Genomic DNA, 21,214 nt, shown 5'->3' with positions numbered 1-21,214 from the left:
CTCCTCCAATGATCAGATTGTCCTGACACAGCCATTCACTGGGAAGTTCAGTGTGCTGCTGCTTCTCCTCCCCCCCAGCTCCTATGCAGCTGAGAACAGAGGGAATGTGATCACTTATAAAAAAGGAAAAAAAGGTATTTAGAATGTATTTTTATAGTTATATACAATTTTTTTGCCTTTTTTTATTTCTATTTTAAATTGAATAGGTTGTTTTACAAGGTGATCATTTACAATCACTTTAAGGTCTAGGTTCATGTTAAAAAAGACTATAGATGTAAACAAATACATTTAACGGTTCAGTCTGCAGGAAGAAGCATGCTCAGAATGACATAATTCTGCTCGACAATAAAAATCTGAACATGTAATCGAGCACAGCTGGCTGTGATTTACTGCAAACAGTAACATCAAAAAGGAGAAAGAAAAAAAAAAGAGAAAAGCAACAACTGTGCAAAAGCACAAATGCCGGTTATAAGGAAACTCGCGTGCACGTTCCTGTTTATTAAACAAAAAATGTACTCACCGCTCTGAAAACGTCAACTTTTCGCATTCCCAGAACACCGGTCTGCTCTTGTTTGCTGAAGGTCCTTTTCCTACAAAAGATATTGTCATAATTAGAGACTCCACCCTGACTGGTGGTTAGGAGAAGTAAAAAAAAAAAAGTTTGAGAGCCGACAGTCCAATTCCCCGAGCTAGCCAGGCAGGATAGTCAGCCTTTTCCAGACATTGCGGACTCACCTCTGCAGGCTGTTTTTTCTTACAGAAAGTCCCCCCCCCCCCCACCTCTTTGGCTCGTCACCAGGGCCCACCGCTGTCCTCTCCTGCGGCTTCTCCACCTAATCAGAGGCTGTCGAGTCTTCCTGGAAGGTTAGAGTGTTACATTTGGCTCCTGCTTGTGACTTTTCAGGCTGGCCGGGTGTCCTATTCTTTGCTCTGCGGTGATCACAGGCCTGCAGGCAAACACTGGGACAAATATTCACTCCAAGGAATGGCGGAAAGGAAAACACCAGTCTACTGCCACGGACGCACTTGCTACTACATGTACAATCGTGTTCATCGCCCGCTGGCAAAACGAAAGCAATTTACAACAACCTCTTTTTCTGTGGGCCATGTGTGTGTATTTATTAATTACAGGTACTTACAGTGCCTTGCGAAAGTATTCGGCCCCCTTGAACTTTTCGACCTTTTGCCACATTTCAGGCTTTAAACATAAAAATATAAAACTGTAATTTTTGTGAAGAATCAACAACAAGTGGGACACAATCATGAAGTGGAACGAAATTTATTGGATATTTCAAACTTTTTTAACAAATAAAAAACTGAAAAATTGGGCGTGCAAAATTATTCAGCCCCCTTAAGTTAATACTTTGTAGCGCCACCTTTTGCTGCGATTACAGCTGTAAGTCGCTTGGGGTGTGTCTCTATCAGTTTTGCACATCGAGAGACTGAAATTTTTGCCCATTCCTCCTTGCAAAACAGCTCGAGCTCAGTGAGTTTGCTCGGTTTTATATCTTTATGTTTGAAGCCTGAAATGTGGCAAAAGGTCGAAAAGTTCAAGGGGGCCAAATACTTTCGCAAGGCACTGTATATAGTACTGTCAGTTTACAGAGCACTCTAAGTACACTATATTACCAAAAGTATTGGGACACCTGCCTTTACACCCACATGAGCGTTAATGGCATCCCAGTCTAATGCTGGCCATACACTGTACGAAAAAATCGTTCAAACTCATTTTCGAAAAACAAAGAAGAGCAAACGATCGTGCCATCATGTTAGGACTGATAAATCATTTAATGGACATAAATGAATACGTTTTTTTTTTTTTTTTTCACATATGCCTAGTGTAGCACTGCCCCCTAGGGAGCTGCTGAGAATTACACTTCTTGGGTTCCCCTGGGTTACCATTTGCAACAAGTTCTCAGCTCAGACAATGAACAGTCCAGGGGATTTTTTTTTTTTTTGTGTTTTTATTGGAACTTGGATGGGAGAAGGGATGAGTGGGATACTCCAACTTGAACTATGAACAATTCCTGAGGACTACTGACTGTAGAATGCGCCAAGGTCCCTTCATGGTCTAACTTGGCACCCCCTTTCTCACTGACTGTGTGCGCTGACCTCCTGTCCACTGACACCCTACTGGAGTGGTCCCCTTCCTAGGCAGACCCCTGGCAAGCTTCCCGGTACTCATGGGAAGCTTGTGGGATACTCCAACTTGAACTATGCACAATTCCTGAGGACAACTGACTGTAGAATGCGCCAAGGCTGCTGCTTCACCTTGCCACTGAAGTGAAGATAAAGAATATGTACTCTTGTTTAGGTTTCTCTTCAGGGTTTAACTTGGCACCACCTTTCCAACTGACTGTGTGCGCTGACCTCCTGTCCACTGACACCCTACTGGAGTGGTCCCCTTCCTGGGCAGACCCCTGGCAAGCTTCCCGGTACTCACGGACACTGTTTTTTCCCTGGGTTGCTCTGCCTCCAACTCCCTTGTCAGCATCCACTGGACCTCCTGGCTCAGCACCACACTTCTGGTCTGCACGGCCGACCGCCTGTGACCACCTTCCTTAGCAACAGGAGGAGAGACAGTCGTCACCCTCCTCCTGGGACCTGGCTTCCGGCCCAAAGACACCCTGTCACATGTGCCCATGGCTTATATAACGTATCCCAAGATGCACTACTGTTGTGCCAACCCACTGGGATAGTCATAAAAGCCTGTGTTTCACTGGCTGGGTTTCCTCCACTGTCCAACAGACTCCCCTATTGGATACAGTGGGGACACTCCCTCAGACCAGATTAATCACACATGGACACATGCAACAGGCAAAACTACTGATCAGGCTCCCCTGTGAAGCAGGCAGAGCAAACTATTGTTTTTCCTAGCACCTACCTAGGAGGGTGCTACACTAGTGCAAACAGTTTGGACAAGAAACACATCGACCTTTCAATTTATCGTTCGGCAGAAAATTTCCAAACTTGTCCTTTGATTTTTCAGCTCAAAAACATCACAACCATTTACCGATTTGTGCCCATTAACTGGCCGAAAAACTAAAGAACTGTCCAAATGACCAAATTCCGGCCGATTTTTTGTAGAATGTATGGCCATCATTAGTCCTTAGGGTTCCATATTGAGTTGACCCACCCTTTGCACAAGGCAAAGATATAATGGGCTAGTATCATCGCATACTAGCACAGTATGTAAAACTTACTTGAAAACGAAGCGTTCCAGCAATGCAATCGCTGGAGATGGCATCCATCTATACCCGGTCTTCCTTCCGGGTTAGTAGCTCCGGCTCTGCGGGAGTCGCCAGTCAAGGCACACTGCTCTGAAGAAATGGCACGGGCAGCTGTTCCTTTAGAGTTCCTTTAGAGTTATTTCCTGAACGGTGCGAGTTTAAGAGATATTTACACTACCTATAGGTAAGCCTTAACCACTCCCATACCAGACCTCTTCTGGCACTCCTCTCCGATATGTAAAAATCATTATTTTTTTGCTAGAAAATTACTCAGAACCCCCAAACATTATATGTTTTTTTTAGCAGAGACCCTAGGGAATAAAATAGCAATCAGTGCAACTTTTTATGTCACACGGTATTTGCGCAGAAATTTTTCAAACGCGGTTATTTTGGGGAAAAAAACAGTTTTATGAATTAAAAAGAAAAAAAAAAAACACTTAAGTTAGCCCAATTTTTTTGTATAATGTGAAAGATGATGTAACGCCGAGTAAATAGATACCTAATATGTCACGCTTTAAAATTGTGCACACTCGTGGAATGAGGCAAAACTTTGGTACTTAAAAATCTCCCTAGGCAACGCTTTAAAAATGTTTACAGGTTACCTGTTTAGAATAACAGAGGAGGTCTTGGGCTAGAATTGTTGCTCTCGCTCTAACGTTCACGGCGATACCTCACATAGTTACATAGTAGTTGAGGTTGAATAAAGACAATATTCCATCCAGTTACACCCGTGCATGTGCGCGTGGCCGTAATCACATATATGGATTGAATGCCATTTACATATGTGGCTGCGACGTATGCACCCATTCGCTTCTGCGTGTGGGCACCCAGGGTGGGGGAGGGGGGCACTTTAACATTTTTATTTTTTTTTATTGTTTATTTTATATTTAATTTTTTTATTTTTACACTTTCCCTTTAATTTTTTTTTTTTTTTATCACTTTTACTTCTATTACAAGGAATGTAAACATCCCTTGTAATAGGATTAGTGAATGACAGGTCCTCTTTATGGGGAGATCCGGGATCAGTAAGACCTCAGATCTCTCCTACAGGCTAGAAAGCCTGAAATAAAAATAATAATAAAAAAAAAAAAAAACATCTCAGCTATAGAGCCGAGATTTTGGCAGTATGACAACTGTCAGGCCGGCATTAAGTCATACTGTCACGCTCGGGGCTTCGAGAGCATAGAGACTGCTGGGGACCACCTGGTCCTCGGCAAAGTCTATGGTGTACTTCCGCCGCCGGCATATTCCTTTTCCGGCTCGCTGATGGCACTATGATTGTTCTTATGGTAAAGGGAATCGCCAGCGGAAAAAATGATATCTGAATGATGCCTGCAGCTGCACCCATCATTCAGATATCCCCACTTAAACCCCAGGACGTCATATGATGTACTGCAGTAAGGGAGTGGTTAATATGGGCTTACCTATAGATAAAACCTAAAGATGGAAGTTTTCTTCCTCTTTAATAATAATAGGAAAAAATAAAAATTTTTTTTTGGATAATGTTTTTAGTTAAATAAAGAAACACAATGCAACACATGCAATAAATGTATTGCAGTGTAGCGCACATTAGGCATGCGTTATTATGTGAATAATCCTTCAGGCTCGGTTCACACTAACCTAAATCCAAAGTCGTGCGACTTTCAGTGCAACTTTGTAATCCGACTTTGATGTGACTTTTTACACTCTGTGGCATTGAAGTCGTATCAAAATCGATCCAAAGTAGTGCAGGAATCTTTTATAAAAGTCAGACAGACTTGTATAGTATCACTTAACACCCCTTCGCTCCAACGGAACGCAAAAAATGCGGCCTCAGCTTGAAGGGGTTGTAACATGCCTCTAGCTCCAGACATCACCCCGGTACAACCCCTTCAAGCCGAGGCCGAAAATTTGCAATACCGGTACTGTTGTTTAGAGCCGATGGTCCACTTTCTTGTAATGATGTCATGTCAATGATTTCATGTAACCGATGTGACGCTTGGCTGTCATTACAAGGAGCGGAAGGGGACGCCCCCCTCTTGCTGCCTTCTGCGACTCCCCTAAAGCCCCGTACATACGTACCGATTGTCAGCCGGACGATCGGTCGTCTTTTGTCCAGGGCTGTCGTGTTGGTTGAAAAGTGCTAAAGACTGCACACAAATTTTGTCGGCCAACAACAACCAACTGCAGAAGTGATGTCATGTTCTGGTCTACTTTTCGTGTGTTTTTTCTTCTCTGAGCATGCCCAGTCTTGCTCATCTGGCTTTTGTCAGCCGAAATCTGTACTGACTGATGAACAATCGGCCGTTCTGGTGTTGGCCAACAAAAATTTTATAGCATGCAGACCAGATTTTGTTCGGCCGAAAAGTCGCAGTCGGTTGTTGGAAGCATCATACTAACAAGCCGACAATCGGCCGATCGGACGTTGGCCGAATATTTACGGCCGACAATCGCTACGTGTGTACGGGCCTTAAGTCTCCTGTCCCATGGGGAGACCCAAGTGACCAGCCAGCCAGTCCGCCGGCTGGCCGAAGACAAAAACCAAAGCCGCATTCGGCTTCGATCGGGTCTCCGATGTAAAAACCTGGAAGCAATTTCAGGACATCACTTCAGGTTACTGGAGCTTTAAATGCGCCAGATTTAATAAATAAAAAAAAAAAAAAGACAGCATTTAAAACAGCCAAACTTGGCGTTTTGAATGCTTTTAAGTGCAGTGGAGGGATTTGGGGTCTTTTAGACCCCAGATCCCTCTATAAAGAGTACCTGTCACTGCCCATTACTGTCACACAGGATGTTTACACTCCTTGTGACAGCAATAAAAGTGATCAAGAAAAAAGAAAATTAAATGGATAGTGTAAAAATAAAAAAATAAAATTATTATTTATTTAATAATTTAATTAAAAAAACTAAATTTTTAAAGTGCCCCGTCCCTCCGAGCTCGAGTGCAGAAGCGAACGCATACGCAAGTTGCACCCACATATGCAAACGGTGTTCAAACCACACATGTGAGGTATCCCCACAATCATTAGAGCAAGAGCAATAATTCTAGTACAAGACCTTCTCTGTAACTCTAAACACGTAACTGTTAACATTTTTTAAAGCATCGCCTATGGAGATTTTTAAGTACCAAAGTTTTCCGTCATTCCACGAGTGTGCGCAATTTTAAAGCGTGACATGTTAGGTATTTATTTACTCGGCATAACATCATCTTTCATATTATGCAAAAAAATAATTAAGTTAATTTTACAGTTTTTTTTTTTTTTTCATGAAAGTGTATTTCTTCAACCAAAAATTGCATTTGAAAGACCGCTGCGCAAATACTGTGTGACATAAAATATTGTAACAGCTGCGCAGTGATGGCAAAACTTGGCATCCCAGATGTTTTGGAACTACTTTTCCCATGATGCTCAACTACACTGCAGAGTGCATAAGCATCGTGGGAAATGTAGTTCCAAAACATCTGGGGTGCCAAGGTTCGCCATCACTGCTAGGGTCTCTGCTAGATATATATATATATATAATTTATATTGTTTGGGGGTTCTAAGTAATTTTCTAGCAAAAATACAGATTTTATCTTGTAAGCAACAAATGTCAGAAAAAGGCTTAGGCTCCAAGGGGTTAAGAAAACGTGGAATTCCACATGTCATCGGGTCTCACAAGTCGGATCCGATGTCACATTAGTGTGAACAAAGCCTTAGGGAAGAGAGTAGGGATGAGATAGGGAAGGATTCTACACCTATTGTCCCCCTCCCAGTACTAATACTTGCTGATCAGTGGTATCCCTTTAGAATCCTTGTGCCTCCTCAGTCCATAGGAATATGAGTGTCCTGTTCTCTGGTGTTGGCGTAGTGCGTTTCCTGCGTCAGTGCATGATGTCACACTCACCTGAGCGGAGAAATCCGTTCCCAGCCTCGTCCAACATACAGCCGTTCTGCACTTCCCATATCCTACAACGGATGAAGGCAGAGGAGGCGTCTTCTTAAGGTTATTTGGGACACCCCGGATGGCCTCTTGTTGTTCCCTATGATATAAATAGCACAGCGCTATCACATTCCCAGCCTGATGTCATTTTCTTAGGAAAAGGAAGTTTCAGCGATAGAACGCCTTGTGTTAAATCTGAACTCCGGCATTTATATAATCACCATTTAAAGTGCACCTAGCTAGCATTAGATATATTTATCATAATGGGTGCATGCTAAGTACTGCAGGTATTTATTACCTCTCACAGAGGTAACAGTACCCTCTCCCTGACAATGCCTTCATCTGCTTTTCTCTCCAGAAGGACAGAGCCATCTTTGTTCAGGCATCACCCGGGGATCACCATATACTCGCTGGATTTAGATGCTGGCTCAGAAATGACACAATCTTGTAAATCCCACTGCCTGTGCCCTGTGCAGTCTGACACAGATCAGCCCCTGCTGCTGCTACAAAGTTACAAATGCTTGGTCTGAATGATTTATCGAGAAGAAATAGGGTTATTTACTAAAACTGGTGAGTACAAAATCTGGTGCAGCTGTGCATGGTAGCCAATCAGCTTGTTCAGTAAGGCCCCTTTCACACATTGGAGTCCGTGGGCGGACTCCGTTTTTCTCAGCGGGGGATCGATCCGCCGATACCCCGCTGAGCAGGCGGAGCGGATGGCAGCTGTGTCTCCACGTTGTGTACAGAGACAGAGCTGTCAGGTCCCACTGTTCTCTATGGGGGAATCGGATGGGAACAGACCACCTGTCCGTTCTCATCTGATCCGCTGGATGGATGGAAAATAGAGTTTCCATCTGTCCAGATTTGATGGATCGGATGTCAACGGACATGTCTCCACTGACATCACATGCCCCATAGAGAGGCTCTGAAGAAGAGGCGATGCCTCGAAACACTTAAGCCTATACAGCTTCGGGGGACGATCCAATCTTGATCTCAATGCTGAGGACACTATATTTTGTCTGATATGCCTTTATCAAGAACTCGTTTGTGAGTATTTTTACAAACCCGATTCCAAAAAAGTTGGGACACTGTACAAATTGTGAATAAAAACAGAATGCAATGATGTGGAAGTTTCAAATTTCAATATTTTATTCAGAATACAACATAGATGACATATCAAATGTTTAAACTGAGAAAATGTGTAATTTTAAGGGAAAAATAATTTGATTTTAAATTTCATGGCATCAACGCATCTCAAAAAAGTTGGGACAAGGCCATGTTTACCACTGTGTGGCATCCCCTCTTCTTTTTATAACAGTCTGCAAACGTCTGGGGACTGAGGAGACAAGTTGCTGAAGTTTAGGAATAGGAATGTTGTCCTATTCTTGTCTAATACAGGCTTCTAGTTGCCAACTGTCTTAGATCTTCTTTGTCGCATCTTCCTCTTTATGATGCGCCAAATGTTTTCTATGGGTGAAAGATCTGGACTGCAGGCTGGCCATTTCAGTACCCGGATCCTTCTTCTATGCAGCCATGATGTTGTAATTGATGCAGTATGTGGTCTGGCATTGTCATGTTGGAAAATGCCAGGTCTTCCCTGAAAGAGACGACGTCTGGATGGGAGCATATGTTGTTCTAGAACTTGGATATACCTTTCAGCATTGATGGTGAGCTGCCCATCCCACACGCACTCATGAAACCCCATACCATCAGAGATGCAGGCTTCTGAACTGAGAGCTGATAACAACTTGGGTTGTCATTGTCCTCTTTAGTCCGGATGACATGGCATCCCAGTTTTCCAAAAAAGAACTTCAAATTTGGATTCCTCTGACCACAGAACAGTTTCCCATTTTGCCACAGTCCATTTTAAATGAGCCTTGGCCCAGAGAAAACGCCTGCGCTTCTGGATCATGTTTAGATATGGCTTCTTTTTTGGCCTATAGAGTTTTAGCCGGCAACGGCGAATGGCACGGTGGATTGTGTTCACCGGCAATGTTTTCTGGAAGTATTCCTGAGTCCATGTTGTGATTTCCATTACAGTAGCATTCCTGTATGTGATGCAGTGCCGTCTAGGGTTGCCACCTCATCCCTTTAAAACAGAACACATATTAATTACACCGGTTCTGTGGCTGATTAAGGTGGTAATTAAACTCACTTGGAGCCTTCTCTGCATTAACCACTTGCCGACTGCCTAACGCCGATCTACGTCGGCAGTCAGCCCCTCACAGGCAAAGTGACGTAGGGCTACGTCACTAGCTTGTGAGGGTCTAGAAAGCGAGCGCGCGCCCCCGGAGGCGCGCTCCCGCTCCCGCGTGGTCATGGACCCCCCCGCGCGTGTGACCGGCGGACCCGATGTCCGCCGGTCACTCGGCGATCGGCGGGGGAGAGGGAGAATGTCAGGCAGCTTGTGTAAACAAGCCACCTGTCATTCTCCTTGCTGTTAGGATACTGATCACTCGGATCTAGTATGTAGATCCGTTGATCAGTGTCCATACAGCTCAAGCCTCAGCCAATCACAGTAGAAAGCACGCCCCTAGGGATACACACAGCCCCTCCCTCCCAAATAAAGTTAACCCCTTCACTACCAGTGTATTTTTACAGTAACAGTGCATATATATAGCACTGATTACTGTAGAAATGTCACTGGTAACCCCAAAAGTGTCAAAAATGTCAGTCAAGGGTCCGATCTGTCCGCCCCAATGTCGCAGTCCCGCAAAAAAAATCGCAGATCGCCGCCATTACACGTTAAAAAAAAAAACAACAAAAATGACAGAAATATTTCCCTTTGTTAGTAAACGCGATAACTTTTGCGCAAACCAATCAAAATACGCTTTTTGCGATTTTTTTTTACCAAACATAGGTAGCATAAAACAAATTGGCCAAAAAAGTAAAAAAATTTTGATTTTTAAATTTTTTTGGGGGGGAATTTCATATAAAAAAATGTGAAAAATATTGTTATTTTTGCAAAATTGACGCTCTTTTTTTGTTTATAGCGCGTGATCAAAAAATCGCACAGGTGATCAAATACCACCAAAAGAAAGCTCTGTTTGTGGGAAAAAAAGGACGCCAAATTCGTTTAGGTACAGCGTCGCACGACCGCGCAATTGTCCGTTAAAGTCACGCAGTGCCGAATCGCAAAATACCCCCTGGTCGGAATGGGGGTAAAATCTTCCGGGGCTTAAGTGGTTAAATTAGCCTCATAACCTGTGTAATTAATTTGTGTTCTGTTTAAAGGGATGAGGTGGCAACTCTAGTGCCGTCTAAGGGCCCGAAGATCACCGACATCCAGTATGGTTTTCCGGCCTTGACCCGCACAGAGATTGTTCCAGATTCTCAGAATCTTTGGATGATATTATGCACTGTAGATGATGATAACTTCAAACTCTTTGCAATTTTTCTCTGAGAAACTTCTTTCTGATATTGCTCCACTATTTTTCCGCCGCAGCATTGGGAGAATTGGTGATCCTCTGCCCATCTTGACTTCTGAGAGACACTGCCACTCTGAGAGGCTCTTTTTTATACCCAATCCTATTGCCAATTGACCTAATTGTTGCAGATTGGTCCTCCAGCTGTTCCTTATATGTACATTTAACTTTTCCGGCCTCTTATTGCTACCTGTCCCATCTTTTTTGGAATGTGTAGCTCTCATGAAATCCAAAATGAGCCAATATTTGGCATGACATTTCAAAATGTCTCACTTTCAACATTGTATATGTTATCTATATTATTTTGTGAATAAAATATAAGTTTATGAGATTTGTAAATTAGTCCATTCCTTTTTTACTCACAATTTGTACAGTGTCCCAACTTTTTTGGAATCGTTTGTACTCCATTATTTAAAATAAACTTTTTAAGGATAATGCACTAAGCTGGTGCGCCCTTGTGTTTGTTTGTCCCGTAGAGATACATGAGGCAACAATTCAGATCCGCCAAAAAAACAGATAGGCGGATCTGAACGGACCACCTGTGTGAAAGGGGCCTTCGGCTTAAAGCCTTGAAGCTGATTGGTTTCTATGCAAAACTGCACCAGATTTTGTACTCTCCAGTTTTAGTAAATCATCCCCTATGACTGAGGAAATGCTTTCCTCATCCTGCAGCAGATGGATCCAATCATCCCAGCCTAGGCAAAGTCACTGACTGAAGCTCACAGCATGTTGTTAAGAGGTGGGGCTTTCTTAGAAAAAAAATAATAATTTTAGATTTATATATACAGGTCCCTCTCAAAAAATTTGCATATTGTGATAAAGTTCATTATTTTCTGTAAAGATAGGCCCGGAGCAAAAAAAAAAAAAATAGGCGCAGGGCCTCATGATGGGGTTGATAGGGGACACAGGACAGTGAGCAAAAAAAGGGTTAACTGGTGGGCTGTGGCTGGTGGTGCAAGGTTGGGATTGGATTATGCAAGAAGGGGGGTGGGGCTCAGTTGTGGCAACACTGGGTTGGGCTGGTATGTGGCAAGCAGAACCGTGAGGATCGTCAGGGAAGAAGGAGGAATCTGCCACTGCTGTGCTGCCTCTGCCACTGCTGTGCTGTTTTTATGGAGGACTTGGACTTGATGTTTAGGAGGCTGAGGAAGGCTGCCGCCTCGCGGGGCTCATCCTGGCTGCAGGCACAGGTCTCCTCATTGCTGGACGGGGAGCCTGCTGCAGCGGGGGATGGGCGTTCCCGCGCTCGGAGGTCACGGCCTCCAGAGCGTTACAGCTCGCCGGTATCCCCACGAGCTGAGCGCCATTCAGGGAGCCCCCCTGTGGACCCTCCAGGCTTGCCGGCCCGGCGCTCTCCTGCCAGGGCCGGCGGAGCTTCTGGGAGGAATCCCCTTCAACGGCGGAGCTCGTCCGGGCGGGGTCCCGCCCGTTCCTCTTCTCCGGCCCCGCCCGCTCATCGGATTGATGCAGGATCGGCGACCGCCCCGACTGGTGATGACCGATCGGTGGGGGCGGCTCGGCGTGGGAGACGGCAGTCGGCGGCCACCAGCCAGTCGGTTGGAACGGCTGGTGGCTTGTGTCTGAGCGCGCCCCGGACGGGGGCGGATGCGGGAGAGGCGGACCCGGATGGCGGTGGATCGGGGCCTACCAGGAAGCGGCCCAGGCGCGCCGAGGCTGAACGGTCGACATGTCGGCGGCAGGAGGGGGGTGGCGGTCGGCCAGGCCCCTCAGTGCTTTCTGTTCCTGCTCTGGATGAGGATCGGGACGGCCTGGAGGAGCGATCGGAGGGGGAGCTGTCGGGCTCGGATGGCGGTGACGTGCCTGTGCCTGTGCCAGCGGGGGATGCCGGATCTGCGGCGGTGGGGCCTAGCCCTGCCCGGCCTGGTGAGTCCATCAATGTACAGTCTTCTTTGTTGTCTGTTTTGCAGGCTTTGTCTGGGGGGTTGGGGGCAGGGCCTAGCCGGGGGGGGTCCGGGGGGGCCAGGGGGATGCCTCTGGGGCCGGGGGTCCGCCCCGCAGGTGGCCACGGGGCCCGCTGCAGCGGGCGCCGGGGTCGGACTGGAGGGCTTGCTGGCGGGGCTGCGCTGTTTGGTGCAGCGTTTTGAGGGAGGTTCGGGCGGCGGGTCTCCGACCGCGGCTTGGGGGCAGGGGACGGCCCCCCGCACGGCGGCGGCGGGCGCGGTCTCCGGTGGGCTGGGGGCGGTGGCAGCCGCCACAGAGGTGCCTGTTTCGGCGCCGGTTGTGGCGCCGCCCGCGCAGGCAGTGGGGGACAAGGCTGTGGATCCCAAGTCCACAGGTAAGGATGCGGACGCGGCTCGGCTCGCGGATGCGGCTAAATGTGAGGTATATGTTTGCTTTGAGGGCCCCTTGGGGGCGCACCTCAAGCCCGAGGTCAGGGAGAAGATTTGGAAGGACGAATACGTGGAGATCTTCACGCTGCTTCCCTTGGAGAAGTTCAACTTGGATCGGGTGAAGCCGGAGGAATCCAAGAAGGAGGATGAGGAGCGGCGGCGTTACAGGTTGATTCCGCGCACATTTAGCAACTGGCTGCAGGCCTTCGCCATTTTTGCGAGTGTGGTGGGTGAGAAGCGGCCGGAGCATTGCTCCGCCTTATTTTGTTATTTGGACGCGATTGGTGAGGCGTACCGGGTTTATGGCGGGGTTGCTTGACTTAGGTATGACGAGCAATTCCGCCAGCGCAAGGCGGTTCGCCCTGCTCTGCTTTGGGATCATAAGGACATCAGTCTGTGGATGCGCCTCATGACGTCGGCGCGGGCGTCGTCTTCCTTTTTTCCAGGGGCGGCCGGAAGTCAGAGCGCCCCTGGACAGTCGGCCGCAAAACGTCGGGGGTTTTGTTGGCAATTTAACGAGGGGACATGCAAGTTCGGGTCCTCATGCCGCTTCAAGCACGAGTGCTCCGGCTGTGGGGGTGCGCACCCCCTCTCCCGTTGTTTTAAGCAAGGAAAGTCACGCTCCGGAGATGCTCAGCAGAAGAGGGAGGACGCCGGTGATGGTGGAAAGGATGCGTCCTTTTCTAAGTAGGTATCCGGATCGGGCGGCTGCTCGTTTGCTGGAAGCCGGGTTCTCGGGGGGTTTTGTTATTCCCTGCGCCATGTCCGCTGTTCCCCCTGTGGCGGACAACTTGCGGTCGATGCGGCTGAACCCCGGGGTGGTGTCGGACAAGTTGGCAAAGGAGGTTGCGTTGGGCCACATGGCGGACCTTTTTCTCAGCCCCCTTTGGCCGACTTGGTGGTCTCCCCTTTGGGATTGGTGCCCAAGAAGGAACCTGGCAAGTTCCGCTTGATTCATCACTTGTCCTTTCCCAAAGATGATTTTCTGTGTGTGGGCCCTCCTTCGTCCACTTTGTGTGGTGTTCTGCTGGCCACGGTGCAACACGTGGCGGTCCGCTTTGGCATTCCATTGGCGGCTGATAAGACGGAAGGCCCTAAGACGGTGATTAGTTTTTTGGGGATCATTATTGATTCCGAGGCCATGGAATGTCGCTTGCCCGAGGACAAACTGCTGGATCTTAAGTCGGAAATTTGCCTGCTGGTGGGGAAGCGGAAAGTACAGCTTAGGCGGCTGCAGTCTCTCCTTGGGAAGCTGGCTTTCACGTGTCGGATTATGCCGATGGGCCGGGTTTTCAGCCAGCGCCTGTCGGCTGCCACGGCGGGAGTGCGGACGCCGCATCATTTTGTTACATTGTCCGCGGAACATGTGGATGATCTGCGGGTTTGGCATGTCTTCTTGACATCATTTAACGGTCGGTCGCTTTGGCAACGAGGCCCGGTCAGCAGCTGCGATCTTGAGTTGTATACGGATGCGGCTGGCTCTACGGGCTTTGGCTCTTTTCTCGGTGGCCGTTGGTGTGCGGAGCGGTGGCCGGCGGCGTGGAGCGCGGCTGGGTTGTTGCGGAATTTGGTTCTGTTGGAACTCTTTCCGGTAGTGGTGGCGGTTGAGCTGTGGGGGGGCGGAGTTCAGGGACAAGAAGGTCCGTCTGCATTGTGATAACATGGGCGTGGTGCAGGTTATCAATCGGCTTTCCGGTTCGTCTGCGCCGGTGATCAGGTTGTTGCGCCACTTGGTCTTACGTTGTCTGCAGTTGAATGTTTTCTTGTATGCTGTTCACTTGTCCGGGGTGGAGAATTCAGTAGCTGACGCTTTGTCTCGGTTTCAGCAGGTCCACTTTCGGGAGTTGGCGCCAGAGGCAGAACGCCAGGGGGAGCCTTGTCCGCCGGATCTGTGGCACATTGTGTTGGGATCGCCGCTGGTTTGCTCCGGAGGTCGTTGAGTGATGTCACGTGGGCTGCGTATTCCAAGGTATGGAGGGAGTGGTCGGTCCTTCTGGAATGGGTTGGAGCGGATGCGGTGAGTATGCTTTCTCCGTCTCTTGTACTGTATTTTCTGTGCTTGAATTTTGAACAGGGGGTGTCGACATCGGCCATCGGCCGCAAGCTGGCGGGTTTGGCCTTCCTGTTCAAAATCTGTGGCCTTCCGGACTTTACGAAGGATTTTGTGGTCCGCCAGGCCTTGAAGGGTTATAGGCGGGGTTCGCGTCGGCCGGATGGCCGTCGTCTGATATCGTTCGATATGCTGGGGGAGTTGGCGAGGCAGGTGGGCAGCTCGTGCTCCTCTCCGTACGAGGCGTTGTTGTTCAGGACGGCCTTTGTTTTGGCCTTTTTTGGGGTGTTCCGCATTAGAGAACTGGTGAGTGCTAATTGGAAGGTTCCTGGGGGCCTTTTGGAGGGAGAGGTGAGTTGCTCCGCTTCTGCGGTGGTGATTTTTCTTCGGAGGTCCAAAACCTACCAGGCCGGTAAAGGTACGTATGTTCGTTTGTACAGGGTGGGGGGTTCCTCCCTCTGCCCGGTGTCTGTGGTCCAGGAGTTTCTGGGGGCGCGCCCCCCGGTTGGGGGGTCTTTCCTGGTACACCTGGACGGCTCGTCCGTGTCCAGGTTTCAGTTCAGGGCGGTGTTGAATAGGTGTTTGGCTGGGTTGGGCTACAGGCCCGGGCATTATTCTTCGCACTCCTTCCGCATCGGGGCAGCTACGGAGGCCGCCAGGTGGGGTGTGGATGACTTGGTGTTGAGGCGGATTGGTAGATGGGAGTCTAACCGTTTCAAGTTGTACGTTCGTCCTCATTTGTTGTGATTGGTGGTACGTCGGGGGGCTCTGTTGTGTGTCTTGTTCTGTCATGTTTTCTTGCTGTTTCATTACAGAGGGAGCTGCATGCCTGATATGGATCGTGGGGCATTCATATGTGTTCTGGGGGGCCAGGAGGGCTGAGGTGCGGCCTAACGGGCGCCAATTGGGTTTTTCTCGGGAGGAGGCTGTTGTCAGATGGATTGGCATGCCGGGTTTGCTCTGGTGCAAGGTCCTGCCGGAAGTGCATCGTTTTGCTCGGTTGGACCGGGCTCCGGGCGTCTTGGTACTGCACGCGGGGGGTAACGATCTGGGGGTCCGTTCCATGCGCCTGCTCATACGAGATATCAAGTTTGATTTTCTCCGGCTGCGCACCTCCTTTCCCGACATGATTATTGTTTGGTCGGACATTGTGGGTCGGACCTCGTGGCGTTTTGCCAGGTCCGCTGCGAGTCTGAACAAGGCGCATATTAAGGTAAACAAGGCTGTTGGCCGTTTTGTTTGCCGTAATGGGGGTGTGGTGGTCAGGCATGGGGAGTTGGAGGTAGACACGTGGCGTTACTTGCGGGGAGACGGTGTGCATCTGAATGCTGTGGGTACCGACTTGTGGACTCTTGGGATTCAGGATGGAGTTCAGCGGGCTCTGCGAGTGTGGCGGGGCTCACAGGTGTAAGGTGTCACACCTGTGTGCTGTGGCGGTTGGGGGTCTTTGGAGGCGGTAACAGGTTTTTTGATCAGTGCATAGGGTGACCCATCTACGGTATGGAGCCCTATAGTGTATCCCGGTTAATAGGGGATTAACCGGGAAGTGTTAAGAAAGGGTATCAGTGGAAAAGTGTGTTTGTTCCCGAGCTGGTGTTGCGTGGCTGGGGACCGTTGGGTTTTTGGATACTGATACCATTTTGAATTGGATTTTTGGTGCCTCCCAAGACCAACAACCCCTTATTCTCTTATGTGTACTGGAGTATTTATGGTTTACTGTTTAAAATGTTTAAATTGGTTGTTAATAAAATGGCCTAACAGGCCACAATTTTCTCCAAAGTCGTTGTCAGTATCATTTGTTTAGAAGGATTAGAATGTGGGTGGTTTAATGCTAAGATCAGGAGTGGGCATCGGTCATACCTTAATCATGTACTGATAAACATTAGACTTTCATATATTTTAGATTCATTACACACAACTGAAGTAGTGCAAGCCTTTTATTGTTTTATTATTGATGATTTTGGCATACAGCTCATGAAAACCCAAAATTCCTATCTCAAAGAATTAGCATATTTCATCCGACCAATAAAAAAAAAGTGTTTTTAATCCCAAAAAAAGTCAACCTTCAAATAATTATGTTCAGTTATGCACTCAATACTTGGTCGGGAATCCTTTTGCAGAAATGACTGCTTCAATGCGGCGTGGCATGGAGGCAATCAGCCTGTGGCACTGCTGAGGTGTTATGGAGGCCCAGGATGCATCGATAGCGGCCTTGAGCTCATCCAGAGTGTTGGGTCTTGCGTCTCTCAACTTTCTCTTCACAACATCCCACAGATTCTCTATGGGGTTCAGGTCAGGAGAGTTGGCAGGCCAATTGAGCACAGTAATACCATGGTCAGTAAACCATTTACCAGTGGTTTTGGCACTGTAAGCAGGTGCCAGGTCGTGCTGAAAAATGAAATCTTCATCTCCATAAAGCTTTTCAGCAGATGGAAGCATGAAGTGCTCCAAAATCTCCTGATAGCAAGCTGCATTGACCCTGCCCTTGATAAAACACAGTGGACCAACACCAGCAGCTGACATGGCACCCCAGACCATCACTGACTGTGGGTACTTGACACTGGACTTCAGGCATTTTGGCATTTCCCTCTCCCCAGTCTTCCTCCAGACTCTGGCACCTTGATTTCTGAATGACATGCAAAATTTGCTTTCACCCGAAAAAAGTACTTTGGACCACTGAGCAACAGTCCAGTGCTGCTTCTCTGTAGCCCAGGTCAGGCGCTTCTGCCGCTGTTTCTGGTTCAAAAGTGGCTTGACCTGGGGAATGCGGCACCTGTAGCCCATTTCCTGCACACGCCTGTACACGGTGGCTCTAGATGTTTCTACTCCAGACTCAGTCCACTGCTTCCGCAGGTCCCCCAAGGTCTGGAATCGGTCCTTCTCCACAATCTTCCTCAGGGTCCGGTCACCTCTTCTCGTTGTGCAGCGTTTTCTGCCACACTTTTTCCTTCCCACAGACTTCCCACTGAGGTGCCTTGATACAGCACTCTGGGAACAACCTATTCGTTCAGAAATTTCTTTCTGTGTCTTACCCTCTTGCTTGAGGGTGTCAATGATGGCCTTCTGGACAGCAGTCAGGTCGGCAGTCTTACCCATGATTGCGGTTTTGAGTAATGAACCAGGCTGGGAGTTTTTAAAAGCCTCAGGAATCTTTTGCAGGTGTTTAGAGTTAATTAGTTGATTCAGATGATTAGGTTAATAGCTCGTTTAGAGAACCTTTTCATGATATGCTAATTTTTTGAGATAGGAATTTTGGGTTTTCATGAGCTGTACGCCAAAATCATCAATATTAAAACAATAAAAGGCTTGCACTACTTCAGTTGTGTGTAATGAATCTAAAATATATGAAAGTCTAATGTTTATCAGTACATTACAGAAAATAATGAACTTTATCACAATATGCTAATTTTTTGAGAGGGACCTGTATATATATATATATATATATATATATATATATATATATAGTTGTGGTATATTGTGACATGTCAATAAAGATATTCATGAAGACTTTTAAAGTTTTTGAGAGGTCCACTTTGTTAGGCTGGCCATACATGATACAATTTTCTGTCCAATTTTCTTGAAATTTACCTTCAAGTATGTAGTACAAAGGCCTGCCTAATTAGATACAAGTGAATGTGTTGTTTAGCTTTGACCTCACATTATGTGGTTTGTGGTAGATCTAACAGAAAATTGTACAACAAAAGTTGAACATGTATGGCCAGCCTAAGAGTCAATAAAAATAGTAAAGTCTAATTTTGCATACAGCTGCCAAAAGTACAGGAATCTGTTAAGATGTCAGCCTCCTGCTTTAACATGTTGTAAAGTAACAGGTTCACTTTAAAGTGCAGATGGATAGGTTAAAGGAGATGCATTTTCATTTAGTTATGCTAAAGCACTGTGTATCATGATCAACTTTTTTTTTTTCTTTTAATACTCAGGTTTATCTTTTTTCAACCTTTGTTGCAATTCAGTGCTGCAGATCTGCCATAGCCTCTTTGCAGCCACTTCATGTCTACAAGCACTCCGTTGATGGCTGCATGGCATTTCCTAAGGTGGGTTCCCTGATGGGGACAACTGTGGACCAATTATTATTACAGAATTTCTACAGCTCCAAATATTTATATAGCACTTTACAAACTGTATATGCACATCAGTCCCTGTCCTCAAGGAGCTTGCAATATAAGGTCCCCATCTCATATGCATCAACACATACTAAGACCAATTTATACAGGAGCCAATTAACCTACCAGCATGTGTTTAAAGTGAGAGATGTGAGGTACTCTGAGGAAACCCATGGAAACACAGGGAAAACATGCAAATCCCATGCAGGTAGTGTCCTGGTTGTATGCCTGCATAATGTACATTGTTCTGAATGTGCAGGGGGGCTGTGTAATGTGCAGGGGGGCTGTGTAATGTAAAGGGGATTGTGTAATATAAAGGGGCCCAGAAGTGAGGAGCTGTGTATTGTAAAGTGGTGCCAGAGGTGTGGGGCCATGTAATGTAAAGGGGCCAGAGGTGCAGGGCCCATGTAATGTAAAGTGGTTCAAGAGGTGCGGGGCCATGTAATGTAAAGGGGTGCCAGAGGTGCGGGGCCATGTAATGTAAAGGGGTGCCAGAGGTGTGGGGCCGTGTAATGTAAAGGGGGCCAGAGGTGCAGGGGACATTTAATGTAAAGAGGTGCCAGAGGTGTGGGGCTGTGTAATATAAAGGTGACCAAACATGCAGGAGCTGTGTAATCTAAAGGGGAGCCAGAGGTGTGGGGCTGTGTAATGTAAAGAGATGCCAGAGGTGTGGGGCCGTGTAATGTAAAGGGGGCAGAGGTGCAGGGGCTGTGTAATGTAAAGGAGTGCCAGAGGTGTGGGGTCATGTAATGTAAAGGAGGCCAGAGTTGCAGGGGCAGAGTAATGTAAAGAAGGCCAGATTGCAGGGGCTGAGTAATGTAAAGGGGGCCAGATTGCAGGGGCCGAGTAATGTAAAGGAGACTAGATTGCAGGGGCCGAGTAATGTAAAGGGGGCTAGATTGCAGGGGCCGAGTAATGTAAAGGGGGCTAGATTGCAGGGGCTGAGTAATGTAAAGGGGGCTAGATTGCAGGGGCCGAGTAATGTAAAGGGGGCTAGATTGCAGGGGCTGAGTAATGTAAAGGGGGCTAGATTGCAGGGGCTGAGTAATAATGTAAAGGGGGCCAGATTGCAGGGGCCAAGAAATGTAAAGGGGCCAGATTGCAGGGGCTGAGTAATGTAAAGGGGGCTAGATTGCAGGGGCTGAGTAATGTAAAGGGGGCTAGATTGCAGGGGCCGAGTAATGTAAAGGGGGCTAGATTGCAGGGGCTGAGTAATGTAAAGGGGGCTAGATTGCAGGGGCTGAGTAATGTAAAGGGGGCTAGATTGCAGAGGCCAAGTAATGTAAAGGGGGTTTTCCTACAATTTAACCACTTAAGCCCCGGAAGATTTTACCCCCTTCCTGACCAGGGGGGTTTTTTGCGATTTTTTACTGTGTGACTTTAACGGACAATTGCGTGGTCGTGCGACGCTGTACCTAAACGAATTTAACGTCCTTTTTTCCCCACAAACAGAGCTTTCTTTTGGTGGTATTTGATTACCTGTGCAATTTTTTGATCATGCGCTATAAACAAAAAAAGAGCGTCAATTTTGCAAAAATAACAATATTTTTCACATTTTTTTATATGAAATTCCCAAAAAAAAAATTAAAAATCAAAATTTTTTAACGTTTTCGGCCAATTTGTTTTATGCTACATATGTTTGGTAAAAAAAAAATCGCAAAAAGCGTATTTTGATTGGTTTGCGCAAAAGTTATCGCGTTTACTAACAAAGGGAAAGATTTTTGTCATTTTTGGTGTTTTTTTTTTAACGAGTAATGGCGGCGATCTGCGATTTTTTTTGCGGGACTGCGACATTGCGGCGGACAGATCGGACCCTTGCCTGACATTTTTGACACTTTTGGGGTTACCAGTGACATTACTGCAGTAATCAGTGCTATAAATATGCATTGTTACTGCAAAAATGACACTGGCAGGGAAGGGGTTAACTGTATTGGAGAGGGAGGGGTTAAGTGTGTCCTAGGGGCGTGTTTCTAACTGTGATGGGACATGGCTACTACTGTAAAAACAGAGATCAACGGTTCTACGTAGTAGAACCGTCTGATCTCCATTTTTACAAAGGGGAGAATGACAGGCGGCTTGTTTACATTAGCCGCCTGCCTTTCTTCCTTCCCGCCGAACGAACGCGAGTGACATCGGG

At 47.2% G+C, this 21,214-nt stretch overlaps 1 protein-coding gene across 2 annotated transcripts in view; it reads right to left on the bottom strand.

The window, feature by feature from the left end:
- The window catches only part of C1QTNF8 (C1q and TNF related 8), an 80,282-nt gene extending 73,114 nt beyond the window's left edge, over positions 1 to 7,168 (bottom strand). Inside the window, exons 1-2 of one of the 2 annotated variants that reach the window (XM_082260622.1) lie at positions 7,095 to 7,168; positions 521 to 590 (exon numbers count right to left, since the gene is read on the bottom strand). The gene's annotated coding sequence lies outside the window, so the exon portion shown is untranslated. Of the gene's footprint in view, positions 1 to 520; positions 591 to 735; positions 776 to 7,094 lie in introns of those variants that run through there. The other variant, XM_082260621.1, reaches the window with a different exon arrangement.
- Between the last annotated feature and the right edge of the window lie 14,046 nt (positions 7,169 to 21,214).

Source organism: Pelophylax lessonae, assembly GCF_965119305.1.
Source record: "Pelophylax lessonae genome assembly, chromosome: 6".
Lineage (NCBI taxonomy): Eukaryota > Metazoa > Chordata > Amphibia > Anura > Ranidae > Pelophylax > Pelophylax lessonae.
This window is presented reverse-complemented; position numbering and strand designations above follow the sequence as displayed.